The following is a 16,918-nucleotide window of genomic DNA, read 5'->3' as shown; positions in this document are numbered from 1 at the left end:
CACCTTCTCCCCTGCACCCCCTTCTACTGATCGAAGCCTCAGCAACATGTTGTCCAGGAACAGGAATTTGTCTCTGGGAACGCGTTGCACAGACCTTTCTGCAAGGCCTCTTGAAGATGTTTTATCCTCTGCTCCCTCTGCGACGGCAAGATAAGGTCCGCAACCTTACCCTTGTAACATGGATCAAGGAGGGTTGCCAGCCAGTAATGATCCCTCTCCTTGATACCACGAATACGAGGATCCTTCTGCAGGCTTTGCAGGATCAGGGAGGCCAGGCAGCATAGGTTTGCTGAGGAATTCGGTCCAGGGTCCTCTGGGTCACTAAGGACGACATGATCCACAGCCACCTCCTCCCAGCCACGTACAAGTCCATGGGTTTCTTGGGATTGTAAATGATCCCTTGAAGACTGCTGCTGATGCTGAGTGCCAGGCTCCACCTCCATGCTGACACAATCCTCCTCCTCCTCATCCTCTTCCTGTGTGATCGGCAGGCACGCAGGAACACTGTCTGGATAAAGGGGTCCTTGAGAGGTAAGGAAGTCCTCCTCTTCCTCCCTCTGTTCTGCCTCAAGTGCCCTGTGCATTATTCCACTCAGCGTGTGCTCCAACATGTGGACAAGAGGGACAGTGTCACTGAGGCATGCACTGTCACTGCTCACCATTCTCGTGGCCTCCTCAAATGGTGACAGGACAGTGCATGAGTCCCTGATCATGGCCCACTGGCGTGGGGAAAAACAACCAAGCTCCCCTGACCCTGTCCTGGTGCCATAGTCACATAGGTACTCATTGATGGCCTTCTGCTGCGTGTGCAGCCACTGCAGCATGGCCGCCCTTGAGTTCCACCGGGTGGGTATGTCACAGATTAGGCGGTTCTTGGGCAGGTTAAATTCCTTTTGGAGGTCAGCCAGCTGAGTACTGGCATTATATGACCGGCGGAAATGCACACAGACTTTCCTGGCCTGCCTCAGGACATCTTGTAAGCCCGGGTACCTGACCAAGAACTGCTGCACCACCAAGTTAAGGACGTGAGCCAAACAGGGCACATGGGTCAGTTGTCCCTGTTGGAGGGTGGAGAGGAGGTTGGTGCCATTGTCGCAAACCACCATTCCTGGCTTAAGCTGGCGTGGCGTCGACCACCTCTGAACATGCCCCTGCAGAGCTGACAGAATCTCTGCCCCAGTGTGGCTCCTGTCCCCCAAGCACACCAGCTCAAGCACCTGGCATCTTTTTGCCTGAGTGCTTGCATAGCCCCTTGAATGCCTACGGAGCACCGCTGGTTCCGAGGACAAATCAGCACAGGAAGAGGCCATGGAGGAAGAAGAAGAGGAGGGGGTGGAGGAGAGAGGTGTGGCAGAATCACCACTAGTAGAATTTTGGAGGCGTGGTGGCGGAACAACCTCCAACACTACTGCACCCTGTCCTGCATCCTTCCCAGCTGCCAGAAGAGTCACCCAGTGCGCAGTGAAAGATAGGTAACCTCCCTGTCCATGCCTGCTGGACCATGAGTCAGCGGTAATATGCACCTTACCACTGACCGCCCTGTCCAGCGAGGCCAAGACATTGCCTTCCACATGCCAGTAGAGAGCCAGAATCGCCTTCCATGAGAAAAAGTGGCGTTTGGGAACCTGCCACTGAGGAACTGCACATTCCACAAACTCATGGAAGGGGGCAGAGTCTACCAACTGAAAAGGCAGCAGTTGAAGTGCTTGCAATTTACCCAAGCTAACATTCAACCGCTGGGCATGTGGATGGCTGGGAGCGAACTTCTTTCAGCAGTGCAGCAGCTGGGGCAGGGAAATTTGCCTGGTACAATCTGACGTCGGTGTACCGATAGCAGATTGCCCGCAAGTACTTGGCTGTGACACACCTAATTCTACACCTTCATTCCTCTCAGTGCAGGTTTCAGGGAGGACTGAAGGTATAGTGGGGTTGGAGATCCCAGCTGATGAGAAGCAAGGAGAGGTCCACTTTGTCCTTTGGTGTGGGTCTTTTAGGTACGCTTGCCAACGAACTGCATGGCAGGTCGACATATGTCTGGTCAAGTGTGTGATGTTTTGGCCACGCGAGATATGCTTGGAGATGTGCTTCCTCCTCCTCCTCTCTCCTATCAGGCACCCACGTGGAGTCAGTGACTTCCTCATAATCCCTTCCCTCCTCATTACTGGAGCAAACCTGGCAGTATGCTGCAGCTGGGGGAACATGACTGCCAGATTGCTGTCCTTCTTGGGCACCCCCTCTCTCTGGGCTCACGTTACTGCCTTCCTCTAGCTGGGTACCATCATTGGAGCCTTCAAAATGCTGGGCATCCTCCTGGAGCATGTACCCAACACTGTGGTCAAACGGTTCGGGGGACTCCTCAGGAGGACATGGTGGTCAACGCGGCCAGCTGCCAAAAAAAAGGACAAGCATGTCCCTCGCCCACAAGCTGATGAGGATGCACTGTCTCCACGACTAGTACTGTTGCCTCTAGACACAGAGCCTGCTTGGCCTCTTTTATTGGCTTGTGACTGTCTGCCTCTCCTTGTTGGCCTTCCAGACATACTAATGCCCTGTACATACGGTCGGATTTTCCGATGGAAAATGTCCGATCGGAGCGTGTTGTCGGAAATTCCGACTGTGTGTGGGCTCCAACGGACATTTTCCATCGGATTTTCCGACACACAAAGTTGGAGAGCAGGAGATAAAATTTTCCGACAACAAAATCCGTTGTCGGAAATTCCGATCATGTGTACACAAATCCGACGGACAAAGTGCCACGCATGCTCAGAATAAATAAAGAGATGAAAGCTATTGGCCACTGCCCCGTTTATAGTCCCGACGTACGTGTTTTACGTCACCGCGTTTAGATTTTCCGACAACTTTGTGTGACCGTGTGTATGCAAGACAAGTTTGAGCCAACATCCGTTGGAAAAAATCCTAGGATTTTGTTGTCGGAATGTCCGAACAAAGTCCGACCGTGTGTACGGGGCATAACAGCCTGCAGTGAGATGTAGCTGTACAAAGCTGGGATGTATATATACTGATTATACTGCAGCTAGCAGAATCAACTGCCTGCCTGTAGTATTATTAGTATGAGAACACCAACAATTGTCTTCAGGTAGCTTTAGGTGCACACTGTGCAGAGGACACAGTACACTAACTGTAAATACTGCAGCTGCCTGCCTGTGGTATTAATAGGATCAGAACAACAGCAATTGTCTTCAGGTAGCTTTAGGTGCACACTGTGCAGGGGACACAGTACACTAACTGTAAATACTGCAGCTGCCTGCCTGTGGCATTAATAGGATCAGAACAACAGCATTTGTCTTCAGGTAGCTTTAGATGCACAATGTGCAGAGGACACAATACACTAACTGTAAATACTGCAGCTGCCTGCCTGTGGTACTAATAGGATCAGAAGAACACCAGCAATTGTCTTCAGGTAGCTTTAGGTGCACACTGTGCAGAGGACACAGTACACTAACTGTAAATACTGCAACTGCCTGCCTGTGGTATTAATAGGATCAGAAGAACACCAGCAATTTTCTTCAGGTAGCTTTAGGTGCACACTGTGCAAAGGACACAGTACACTAACTGTAAATACTGTAAATACTGTAAAAACACCTGCCTGCCTGTCAGTATATTAGGAAGAGAATAACAGGAACGGATCTAGCTTTAGGTGCACACTCTGCAGAGGACACAGTACACTAACTGTAAATACTGTAGCTGCCTGCCTGTGGTACTAATAGGATCAGAAGAACACCAGCAATTGTCTTCAGGTAGCTTTAGGTGCACACTGTGCAGAGGACACAGTACACTAACTGTAAATACTATAAAAACACCTGCCTGCCTGTCAGTATGTTAGGAAGAGAATAACAGGAACGGATCTAGCTAAACTGAATACAGTGTATATATATGCAGCTAACTGACTCGCCTACCTACTCTATCTAACTTAAATCAAATGACACTGTCTCTCTGTCTATCTCTCCGCCGCCACCGCAACACACTACACAAGGCCGCCATGCAGGCGGCCTTATATAGTGTGGGGCATGTACTAAACCCCCTGAGCCATAATTGGCCAAAGCCACCCTGGCTTTGGCCAATTACAGCTCTCTGTACAGACGGCACTGTGATTGGCCAAGCATGCGGGGCATAGTGCATGCTTGGCCAATCATCAGCCAGCAATGCACTGCGCTGCCGCAGTGAATTATGGGCCGTGACGCGCCACTCAAATTTGGCGTGAACGGCCCATAACGTTTGCAATTCGACGAATAATCGAACAGGCGATGTTCGAGTCGAATATGGGTTCGACTTGAACTTGAAGCTCATCCCTACTCCAGAACCCATTTTTATTTTAAGCATATTTTGCAACAAATCATCACCTCTCTTGATTTCATTTCTAATTTGATAATATAATTTTTTCATTCTAAACATTAAACATATAAAAAATATAATGAAAAATAATGCATAACATAATAATATTAATAATAAAAAATAAAAACTATAGGATGCGATAAAATATTTCTTGCTGCTGAAGTATTTGAAGTTTCCCCCCAAATTGATATACTATTACTGAATTTTTTCCACCAATTATTACCTGAGAACTCTGGCCATTGATGAGCTATTTCTTGCAAATTTCCTTGTTCGTGTTTAAACAATATTTTTGCACTCTGAAGTTTCTTTAGCTAAAGCTATTAATAAACCTTTATCCTTTTGAATTACATTTGCCCATTCTTCCGAAGGAAATTCATCTATCTGAGATATATTGTATTGTGAGGGAAGAACACTTATATTTTTCATAAGCATATTTGTTAAATTTGTCCTCAACCCATTAACACTTATTGCTACAATGTCTCCTTTTATACAATACAAACCTTGATTTAGGTTTTCTGTATTTGTACAAGCGGAGAAAAAAGTTTTAACCCTTTCTGTGTCTGTCATGATTTGAAAACAAACCTTCTTTTTAGCTACAAGAGTAATTAATTTAAAAGTAGTTTCAACTTTTTCTATTGTTGCTGAACATCATGTATGATTATGGTAACAAGAATGAAATATACTTTCGTCTTGATTAGGTAAACAATTAACTTTAGAGTGGAATTGTAAACATGATGACAGATCCAATTGTTCTTTGTTAAACGCAAAATCTGTATACTGTAATTTATAATATAATAATTATGTATTGCTGACTGGTAATCCCAAGACAGCAATTGAACCAATATTTGTTCTTTCCCTACTATTGGAATCATAGAAGAACTATAACATACATCCTGATTGCATCCTATCCATTTATTTACCCATCAATCTGTATGATTTATTGCATATACATATTCTCTGGGTAAATTCTGTAAAATGCCAAGAGGAGTTATTCCACTCTGAAATGTTTGTGCAATTATTTAAAAATTAGTGGAATATTCAGTCTGGATCTCTAAGCATGCTCTGGCTATATGAGAATGTTGTTCGCTTGTAATTAAATTAAGAGTAATATTCTGAAGATGTAATATAGATGGACCCATTACATTAGCTGTTTTAATAACCATATCTTCTAATATCTGATTTAAATTTCTTTGTACCTTAATACCTTTACTTCCTACTAACCCAGCTGTTTCAAGATCAGACTTTAAATTGCTAACATCCATACTGTTTGTTATACATCCAATAGTACCAACTCCTCCTAAAATGCCTTCAACAATACCACGCTTATTTCTGTTATGATTCCTAATATTAATTCCAAACCATCTTTCAATACTCAATTCCATGTTTATCAAATGTCCTTGACATTGTGGAAACCTTGCAGAAATTTTCCATTCTGAAATATTAAAGTTCCACAATATAATGACAAACTTTCCCTATCTCAAGAGAGCTCTGGATAGGAAATGGTTAATCTGGAGAGGATTTGCAGGAACACCTTTCTTATCAATACATGGAGTTTTCCTTGGAGACATTACAACAACACATGCATAAGCACATTTCAACGTATAATTTTCTATTGACATGCAGCACTCATATATACCGGTATCATTTAACGATGCACCTATTTGATGATAAATAAATTTATCATGAATCCAATTCACACTACCAAAAATTCCTTTATGAATTATATTAGTAGTACTGTGAAGAAAGCTACCCAAAAATTCACCATTCCTTTTCCAAGTTAATAATGAACTGTTGTGAATTCATGAAGGAATACATTTTATATTTACTGGCAGAAATATGAGAGTTTCTTAAGCCTCAAAAGAAAGCAGATGAACCGTGATCAATGCGTCCACAGCACCGGTCCCTGCTAGATCGGACGGCGCATCCTTATGTTCCCTCTCAACTACTTTAGGCATTACAATTATAAAGCCCTTGTTCTCCTATTCATGGACACCTGATGCTACATTTATCTGAGAGGTCCCAGGTTGTGGCCGTTTGCTGTCTTCAATTTAAATCAGACATTTGTTACTTGTGATCAAATCGCGATCATCTGCACATAATTTTTATTGGCAGTTTTCTTTAATTTTACCATATCTAATTGAATCTCTAGCTCCTGAGGAAGCGTTCTGTGTAACGTGAAACATGTAGACCAACTAGAGAGCATCTCACCTTGGATCACCAGACCTGTATGACTGTCCACTGTTCAATGTTCGGGGAAGTATTTCTCCTCCACTTGAATTAAGTGATTTGTTTATATACTTATAATCTCTCTAAATGCTACACAAGCTTGCAGGACAGGATCCTTATGGTGTACCAATATTAGGTTTCATGCCTAGCCTGATTTGTTTTTAAATATCCATGTTTGTCCATTGTCCTTTTTATACTTTATTAATAAAAAACCCCTAAACAAATCTACTTTTTTGTAGTTCAATACTGTTGTGCCTTCAAAGTCCCATTCCTAGACTCTATGCATTCACAATTATAATGTTGGGGACACTGGCACAAATTGCTATTGAGTACCTGCAGAGTCACCCTGTTTGTTGAGGTACTTTAGCACTAGGCCCTTTGTCTGATATTGCAGTCATTGAACTGTTGCCCTTTTGGAGACCTTTAGAACAAAATAGACGTTCTCATGTTTTTCCAAGTTTTTCTACTACGTCAAATATTGAAGACTTTTACAAGCATGTATTGTGAGGAAAACCAATGGCTGCTCTCGTCACAAAACAAGGAGATATTTACATGGTATTAGTGAATAAATGAAAACTACCCTTACAGCCATAGGAAACAAGGTTATACAGACTATTCTCACATAGAAATAACCTCACCTGGCCTAAACCTATTGTGTTCAAGTGAGGGACTGTTTAAATAGCTAACACCTTGGCTAACAAAACCCATTGTGTGAATTTTTAGGAACTGTTTAGATAAACAAGTCATCTCTAAACATCCAGTGGGAAAGATTTGAAGTTGGTGCAAGTCAAAAATATTTTAAACGTATCTATAAGGTTATTATAAGTCATTTCAAACTATCTATGACATTGTAGGTCACAGAGACATATTATAATTTTGGCATCTGCGGACCCAACAACTTTGGTATGAAGAAAATATATATGAAAGTGTGATTTTATAAGTAGAAGCGTTTTAAGAAACTAATTAGTAGTAGGAAAAATATATAATTAGGATTATAATTATGTAAGACTGTAGCCTATGTTTAGATAAACAAATATTCATTGGAGATACCAGAAGTTATACAGGTATCCATATAGATAATCATTTTTATGTAGTATTGATTAATATATATATAACAATGTGTGTATTTCATAGATAGACCAGTTTTGATAGACATACATTTAAAGACATACATATATATAACCAAGTTATGTAATGGTGACTAATCAAACTTATACTGAGTGTATTTTACATTAGACCGATTACCAGAATATTTAAAGATATATACTATTCTTACCATACAGATTATACACATTATGAAAATAGAACGTATTAACTTAAAAGGATAAACTCAAAACACATGTGAGACATCTGGTGGTTGAAGGTGGTATTATTTAAACTCACTAAATTCCCAGGAAAGGTTAATAATTAAGTCTCTTAAACCAGTAGAAAAGAAGCCACATCCTTTTGGGCAGAGCCATTATAATTTTTATGGTCTTATTATCTAAAATGGTATTTAGAGGCAAGGAGAGGCCATGAAAAGGGGAAAAAAGGAGGGAGAAAAGAGAAAAAGATGGAGAGGAAGTGAGCTCAGGGGGAGAGCTCAGAAGGAAGCTCAGGGATCCATCCTGAGGGGGGACACTGGGAGATACACACACTCCCAGACTGACACTCATGCACCATGCATGAATACATATCTTTACATTCATGAAGATTCCTCAACACCTAATACTTAGAACTCGGAGGTCACAAGAAGTAAATCCTCTTTAAGAGTATCCATTTTGAAACTACGGCAGCCATCTTAACTCTGGTAACCAGCCAATAGGAACAGTAGCCATCCTGGAATGGGTAATTATGTCATGTTGATTTTATCTTGTATGTTCCCTCAAATATTGATATGTTCTCTCAAATATTGATGTGTTGAATATTGTACAATTGATAATCATTCTCCCGAATCAATAACCGCCTTGTAGATTTTTCTCTAAAGATTCAAATTTTTCATTATATTTTTCTTTTTGCATAGTTGCCACATTTATTGACAAAACAAACGTCTAATTTATTTCACATTTTTAACCACTTACTTACCTGCAGTATAGTAACGGTTGTACGTGTGAAATACAGACGTTCTGTTTAATTGTCAAGGTTATTGATTCTACCGAGAAGTTATCATGGTGGTATTATGTCAAAGGGACGGTACGCCCATTTTTGCAAGTGTTTTTATTGATTTTCATGATGTTCATGTAACGCAATCGGTATCTTAATTTCATGTGATTATTTGTGTTTGTTAACCAATAAATGACTATTTCGTATGATCACATGTCTCCGTGAATAAGTTTCACATGCATAGACTGTGTCATATAGATTGATTTTGTATCTTAAAAATATCCTCGTTAAAAATTACTCAATAATAATTATTGTGCTGGAAACCTGTCATTAAAAAGGCACATACTTATTCTGACTTATTATTCACGACAGAACTTTGAGGTAAATATATCTGTGTACTGCATATCAAATGCAAACTAACTTCATCTTCAATGATTTTTAAAGACTGTGGAGACACTTTAATTTTTGGAACAATCATGTCTACCACAGTAATACTAATTTTAACACTTTTTGAGCTAATTTTCTTGTTACTTTAAAATCCCATATTCTTACAATGTCCCCTTTTCCATCTCCTATTATATTTAAATGTTCTGGATCTAATATTTTTACAACATTTTGTAATAGGTAATAAAATTGCACTTCTGGGTAAAGTAATTTCCCAGACCTTATCATATTATTAGTAACATCTCCAGACCAAATTGTTGAATCATTACCTTTTACAAATACTGACCAGAAACCCCTTTCCATTATAATACATTCAAAAGTTCTGGTTCTGTTATTTAGTTTATAAGATCCCTGCATTTGAACAAATTTTGTTTTAGATTCTATCTTAACTTTGACTTCAACATGATTACTATGAATGAAATACAATTCCATATAGCAATCATATCCCTGTCCAAACAAATCTTCAGCTGTATTGATATTAGTATATCTAAATTTATCTCTTTTGTCATCTATATTGATATCATTGTCTTTATCACTTTTGTTATCTGTATTAACCGCTTGCCAACCGTCCGCCGCAGTTGTACTGCGGCAGAATGGCACAGGCAGGCGAATTGCCATCATGGTACGTCAGTACCATAGACGGCCACGAGAGGGCGCGTGCGCCCCCTGCTCGCCCAAGGAGCCGATGCGAGTGCCCGGCTGTCTCAATCACCACAGGGCTCCCGTGCTCGCTCGGGGCACACGGAGAACCTGGAATCTGTGTGTGTAAACACACAGTTTCTGGTTTTCTGAGGGGAGAGCTGACAGATCCTCTGTTCATACAGAGTATGAACAGGCGATCTGTTAGTTTCCTTGCACAGTCCACATCCCCCTTCAGATAGAATACTTCCTAGGACACACATTAACCCCTTCACTGCCCCCTAGTGTTAACCCCTTCACCGCCAGTGACATTTTTACAGTAATCAATGCATTTTTAATTGCACTGATTGCTGTATTAATGCCAATGGTCCCAAAAATGTGTCAAAATTGTCCGACGTGTCCGCCATAATGTTGCAGTCACAATAAAAATCGCTGATCACTGCCATTACTAGTAAAAAAAAAATAATAATAATAAAAATGCCATAAAACTACCTCCTATTTTGTAGACGCTTTAACTTTTCCGCAAACAAATCAATAGATGCTTATTGCGATTTTTTTACCAAAAATATGTAGAAGAATACGTATCAGCCTAAACTGAGGAAAAAAAATCTTGCTCGCTTTTGTTATCTATATTGAGATCAATGTCTACATCTCTTTTATTTCTGAAAAATGTAATGTCTTTGTTGTGTAAATCTTCAATCCTGTTCATCTCTGCATAGCTGGAACAATTTGTGATAAATTTTACCACAGATAAAATTGTCACTAGAGAAAAGATGAATCCTGTGATGATGATGATAAGTCTTCTCTCTTTAAAACTTTTCTTTTCTTTTGTTGTCATCTTTCCTTCTTTTTAGAATCCATGACTCTTCCAGGTCAGATTTATAGAAATAATTCCTAAAAAAAGAAATCAGCATCATTATCTTGGCATATGCAATTTGGATTGATCAGTGTGTACCCATTTTTTGTTATCTACGTGCATTTTTCACTGAATTGAGAGGTCTTTGGACTTGCACCATTACACCTTGAATATTCAAGATGTCAAATGGACCTTCCCAATTACTTTGCCACAGTCCACTTTTTCTGAAAATTTTTATCATAAGTTGTCCTCCTTTCTCAAACTTAGAAATATGTGAAGGAACCATTTTTGCATACAAGTAGCTGCATGTTGCAAAATATTGTTCAAATTGTCCTGTAACATCTGTAAACATTTTGTTTTCTCTATTGCCTCTCTTTGCAGCGTAGACAAAAAAGGTTCATTGGGAAACACAAGCGGCATTTTCCTTCCTGTCATTAATTCAAAAAGAGAATACTGTGTTGCTGATGATGCTGAGCTTCTGACACTCATAAGAACAAATGGTACAGCATCAACCCAAGTATTTCCTCTGTCTAACAACATTTTTGCAATTCTAGATTTGATAGTCCTATTCATTCTTTCCACAATACCTGCAGACTGTGGATGATATGATACATGAAATCTCTGTTCTATTCCCAAGATTTTACACATTGAATGCATGATTTTACCTGTAAAATGAGATCCTCTGTCACTACTGAGGTTTGTTGGTATACCCCAAACTGGAAAAACATGATTAATTAGTATCCTAGCAGTTGTTAAAGCATCATCTTTGCGAACTGGTAAGATCTTGATCCACTTTGAAAAAATGTCAACCAAAACTAAAGCAAATCTGAATCCATTTTTCCCTGATGGTAATGGTCCTATATAATCTATTTGTATAGTGGACCAAGGTCCGTCTGCTGGAGGAATTCTTTGTAAAGGAGGTTTCTGACCCTTTGGTCTAGGATTCACTTGTGCACAAATTAGACAAGATTTAATTACATTGTCTACAGTCTCTTCCATTTTGTCCCAATAAAACTTCTCTTTAAGTTTTTCAAGCAATTTTTGCTTACCAATATGACCTAAACTTTCATGATTGAATTTAGTGAATTCCACCTGTAGGTGTTGTGGTATAACAGGATGCAGAAATCAATCTAAGTCATGATACCATTTTCACAAACAAAGGAAGATTTGGGGTCACCCGGAGAAGAAGAAAAAAAAGAGAAGCATCCCTTTTCTGTTCCTTTGAAAATGAGGGAATCTGTGTGTCTGTTTTCCTCACAACATTAACTGGGACCGATTAAGGTTGAATCACTAATTCTCCATGCAAAGCTGCCTCCTTTGCTAAAGTTTCTGCTGTTCGATTGCCTACAGTTATCTCACTGTTGTCTTTTTTTTTTTTTGTGATGGAATTTTTACAATAGCATATGCAAGAGGATTTTTCTCTGCAAAAACTAATTCAAGTGTCTCTTTCTGCACAAGAGTCTTATTGGATGAATCTACAAAACCTCTACATTTCCAAATAGGTAGGTAGTCAGTAAGAGAACGAACAGCATATGAACTGTAACTATAGATCACTAATGGACTTCTATTCTCTTCCTTGTCAATTGTCAATACTGTTTTTACTGCTTCAAGTCCTGCTCGTTGAGCTGAAAAATGTCCTGGCAACTTGTGTTGTATGGCAAGATTATGCTCTGGATACCAAATTGAATACCCACTGTTATAATTACCTGACATACAATATCGCGAACCATCAACAAATACAGGTTCATCAATTTTCTCAGACTCTCTACAGAAGAGAGGTGTCAGGTGCATGTATGGAGATCGAGATGCTAAGAGGGCTCCCTTTGCGGCTAAGTGCAGCGTGTTCCTGGAGTTGGGAACAGGAAGTGCGGTGCCCAAAGAAGCAAGGTTGGCCAGGTGCGTGTTTGCAGTCTGATGAGCTTGGCCACTGAGCCGGCAGAGCAGAACTTGCTGAGTTCAGGTAAACAGAGAAACCAGGAGACATGCCAGGGGTCATAAAGATAAATCAGTCCAGAGCATACACAGGAGTGAGCCAAGGTCATACACAGGGTCCAGGTACAAGCCGAAGGTCAAGCCGGGAGATCAGGAAGCAGAAGCAGAGTCCAGGAGCAGGCCAAGGGTCAAACCAGGAGATCAGGAAGCGAGGTCAAGGCAAGGCCGGGCACAACGGGTAATCACAGATCAGGAAGCAAGGTCAAGGTACACAAGGGAGCCGAGGAGATAATCCAGCAATCTGTAGTAACAGGCTGGCTTAAATAGGGCCACTGGCAACAGGGTCTGTCACGCCACTTGTGCACCACTGAGCACGCGCCTTGCTTGCCAATGTATGCTCTGTTGCTTTTACTGCATAATGTACACCCATTACTTGCTGGACACATTCGTTGAAGCCCTTCTCTACAGGAGTAATCAAATGAGAAAAATACCCAAGAATTCTCCAATGAGATGGCAAATTCTGAAGCATGCACTTGCAAAGCAAATGGTACTTATTTATCCACAGTAGCTAGTGCAGGAGCTGACTGCAAATCATTTTTCAACATTTCACAAGCTTTTGCTGGACTTCTGCCAGGGACCAAATTTATTCTCCTCTTTATGTTTTAACAAATCATATAGCGGTTTTGCCTTCTCTGCCAATGACTCGATAAAATCTCTGGAGAAATTTACCAAACCCCAAAACTCAATGGTTTGAATGTTGTTGGTACAGGTAAAGATGCAATAGCCTCAATACGTTCCTGGTAAAGATGCAATAGCCTCAATACGTTCCTGTAAAGGCTGCTTCTTCCCTGGACCAATCAAAATTCCTAGAAATGTTACTTCACTTTTCATGAGCTGAACTTTGTGCTGAACTTTGTGTGTATTCAGCTTGAGACATTCTTCTTGCAGAAGTGTCAACAGTTCTCCCAGAAAAGTCAAGTGCTCCTCCTGATTTTCACGTGAAAGAAGAATGTTCCCTACATACTGAATTAAACAATCTGGTCTAGAGAATTTTCCAACGCCTGGTGAAATATAGAAAATGAATGAAAATTTATATTGACAGCTTTTGACCAGAGCAATGCTAAAAAAGCCGTTTGCAATGTCTAGTACAGAAAACACTTTTGCGTTAGCGTTTAATTGTGATGTCTGGTGTTTTCACTACAATAGGCGAACAACATGGTATGTAGTTGTTCGGCATTCTTAAGTCAATTAAGAATCTGTATGCACTCGTTTAGTCACTACCCATAAAGGATTATTTGTCACAGAATTAGCTTTTCCAATGATTCCCTGTTCCAAAAACTCTTGAATAATTATTGAAACAGGTTTATCAGACTCTGGTGGTAATTTGTATGGCTTGACAAATGGATGGTCTTTACCTTCAATGTTAACCTCAATACCTTTAAAAAAACCCAACCTCGCTCTCTGACTCCAAAGTTTTTTGTGTGACTGTACCACTTGTTTTAACTTCAAATTATCTCCTGTATCAGGCCATTTGTAACCAATGTCAACTGCTTCTGTCAGACAGATGCTTCCCACTTCTGAATAAATCGGCTGGATCAATTACCACAGGCCTACTGAAACTTTCCAAATCACTTCATTGCCTAAATCAATTATCCACACTCTTTGAAACAAAATATCTGTACCGATTATATTCTCTTCTCCCTGGCAAAACCACATGTTTATTTCAGTTTTCAAACAACCTGGGATTTCAAAAGAAACTTTTTTACACATTTTAGCCTGAGAATCACCTATTCCATTAAACCCAACAATTGTACAAATTGCTGCATCCAATAAAACAGGTAATTTCAAACCAGTGACACTGATCTGAGCTCCTGTATCCAATAAAGTTCTCACCTTTTGTCCATTCATTTTCGCTTATAAAAAAGGACAACCACTCTTGTCTAGAAATATGGGAGCTACATAATCTAGATTGTGAGATACTAATTATTTTTCCTCTCTTTGTCATTTGGAAGCCAATAATAGCTGTCTTCCATTGATTTCACTGGTTGAATGTGCATTCATATTCATACCAATCTCTCTTAGCTCTTTCCTCAGAGGAGTGTAAGAAGAAAACGTCTTGACTTCTTCTGTTGAAGGTGGGGCAGAAGGTAGAATGGATATCAATCCATTTTCTTTCCCAATGTTTTTCAACTCAATATCTCTTAAATACTTTCTACACTGCGATTTATAATGACCTACTCATTGACAATAGAAACAAGTGGCTTTTTATGATCAAACTGTCTTACCCTGTCATTCCTGAAGGGGGCAGCATCATATTCTTTAAACCTAGTCTGGGTGTCTCTTTTAAAATTGCTATTTTGAATAAAAGATATCTTGGTTTTTAAATTACTTTGTTTTAATTGTCTTCTTACAATATCTATAACGGAAGCTGCCTCATCTAAATCTTCTTTTTGACTAGCCAACACCATTGACGCAGGATCTAAATATGTACATTTTCAAACATATGCCCTTATTAAAGCTGAATTTTCTTCCTCCAACGCATATACCATCTTGAATGCCTTAGCGAATTTCTCTCTAAAATGAAAACGGTCATCATGTATTGTAACTCTTAAGGAGTCCAGTTCCATGATTATCAAGATATGGTAATTTGATTAAACGCCGTGCCATAAAATTAGGGACCCATAAACAGAAAATTATATTCCTTTGATCATCACTCAAGTTGAAACAATCACAAAAACTTTCAAAGACATCCCCATTGTGAAACGCATCTGCTCTTAAATCATAGTGTGGGATATCTTCCAAAATTTTCATCAACTGATCATGTATTTGCTAGACATGTGCATTCGTTTTCGTCCGAATGCATTTTCGTCCGAATGTCAGGTATTTTCGTTATCGTTTTAACAAACGATAACAAAAGTGCAGAGTCCGAAAAATGAAAGATCCGACATAAACAAATGCTTTATTTTCGGTTTCGTTGCTACAACAGTTCGATATAGATAGGAGATTCGACATTAAGATGACAATAACAATTTGTGTCCATCAAACCTGTGGTTGAATGTGCCTAACCTTAACTCTATTAGTCCAAGATTATTCTACATAGAGAGAAAAGATTCAACATAGAGAGAAAAGATTCGACGTAGGGGAAAAAAGATAAATAAAAATAATGATGATGATGATGAATGTTATTGGCTGATTATAACCAAAGAGGAGGAGCAGTAAAATAGCTAGAACTAAGTACACACGTACTTTGGCTTATGGTGTCTGTTGAAAGTTCTAAGAAGATTCGATGGAGCAGGTAAATTATACGGCGTCGTACAGTTTAGCTGCTCCGTCGAATCTTCTTTGAACATTCGACAGACACCATAAGCCTTCAATGACAGATTCGACCTTAATTTAGATTTTCGGACAAATGCAATTTTTAACGAAAAACGAAATAAATAAAAACGAATTTCGGGAGTAACTAAATAAATTTATTTTTCGGACGAAAACAAAATTCAGAAACTAAATATTTCAGTGTGCACATGTCTAGTATTTGCAACTTAAGCTTAGACGCTCTATTGAATAACTTTTGCTTTCGTACATCCACGTCTGTCGCATCGTTTACCTCAATAGGAGAATCTGGTATATAAGAATCGTTTGCTGTTTCTGACTGCGTTTTGATATATCTCGTCATAACCACCGAGATATGTTTGTTTTTTGAAATTGTAACATCCTGCATTTCCTTTTCACTCTCCAAATGCTCAATATAGTTATAAACAATATCACAGTTTGAACAATTAGGTTCAATAGATAAATTCTTATGTGTTTGTGTAATTTCTGAAACATTTTCACCTCCTGATTTGTTCACTAAACAAATCATATGTTTTTTCTGGCACATCATAAACCATTGAATTAAACCTGCAACCAGCTTCATTACATTACGTAACTTTTTCTTTGTTTCAGCTAATGAAAATCTACCTTATCAATTTCAACATTTGCATGTAAACATTATTCATACATTGATTTCCACAAAATAGTGTCAGACACATGATTCACTAAACCCTTAAAATCCAATTTGCTTTCATTAGCTAGACAATCAACACATTCCATGATTTCTACTCACCGAATATAGGACTTTTTCCTTTATGCACTGATCTCAAATAATAAAAAAAAAAACTTCTGCCAAATTGATACTGACTGGCATGCGCCAATGTAATAAGTCAATATACAGCTGTGAAAAGACTATTCTGCCTTTTCTGGATGATTGTAAGACAAATTTCTTAGTTGTATGATGAGCCAGCTTGAATCAAACCATGTGATTTATTTCCACATAAAAGTTACAAAAATACTTAACAAAAGTTGTATACAGTAAATGGACGTGACCTGACACACACTATAAGAAACACA

Source organism: Aquarana catesbeiana, linkage group LG09, assembly GCF_042186555.1.
Source record: "Aquarana catesbeiana isolate 2022-GZ linkage group LG09, ASM4218655v1, whole genome shotgun sequence".
NCBI classification, from domain to species: domain Eukaryota; kingdom Metazoa; phylum Chordata; class Amphibia; order Anura; family Ranidae; genus Aquarana; species Aquarana catesbeiana.
This window is presented reverse-complemented; position numbering follows the sequence as displayed.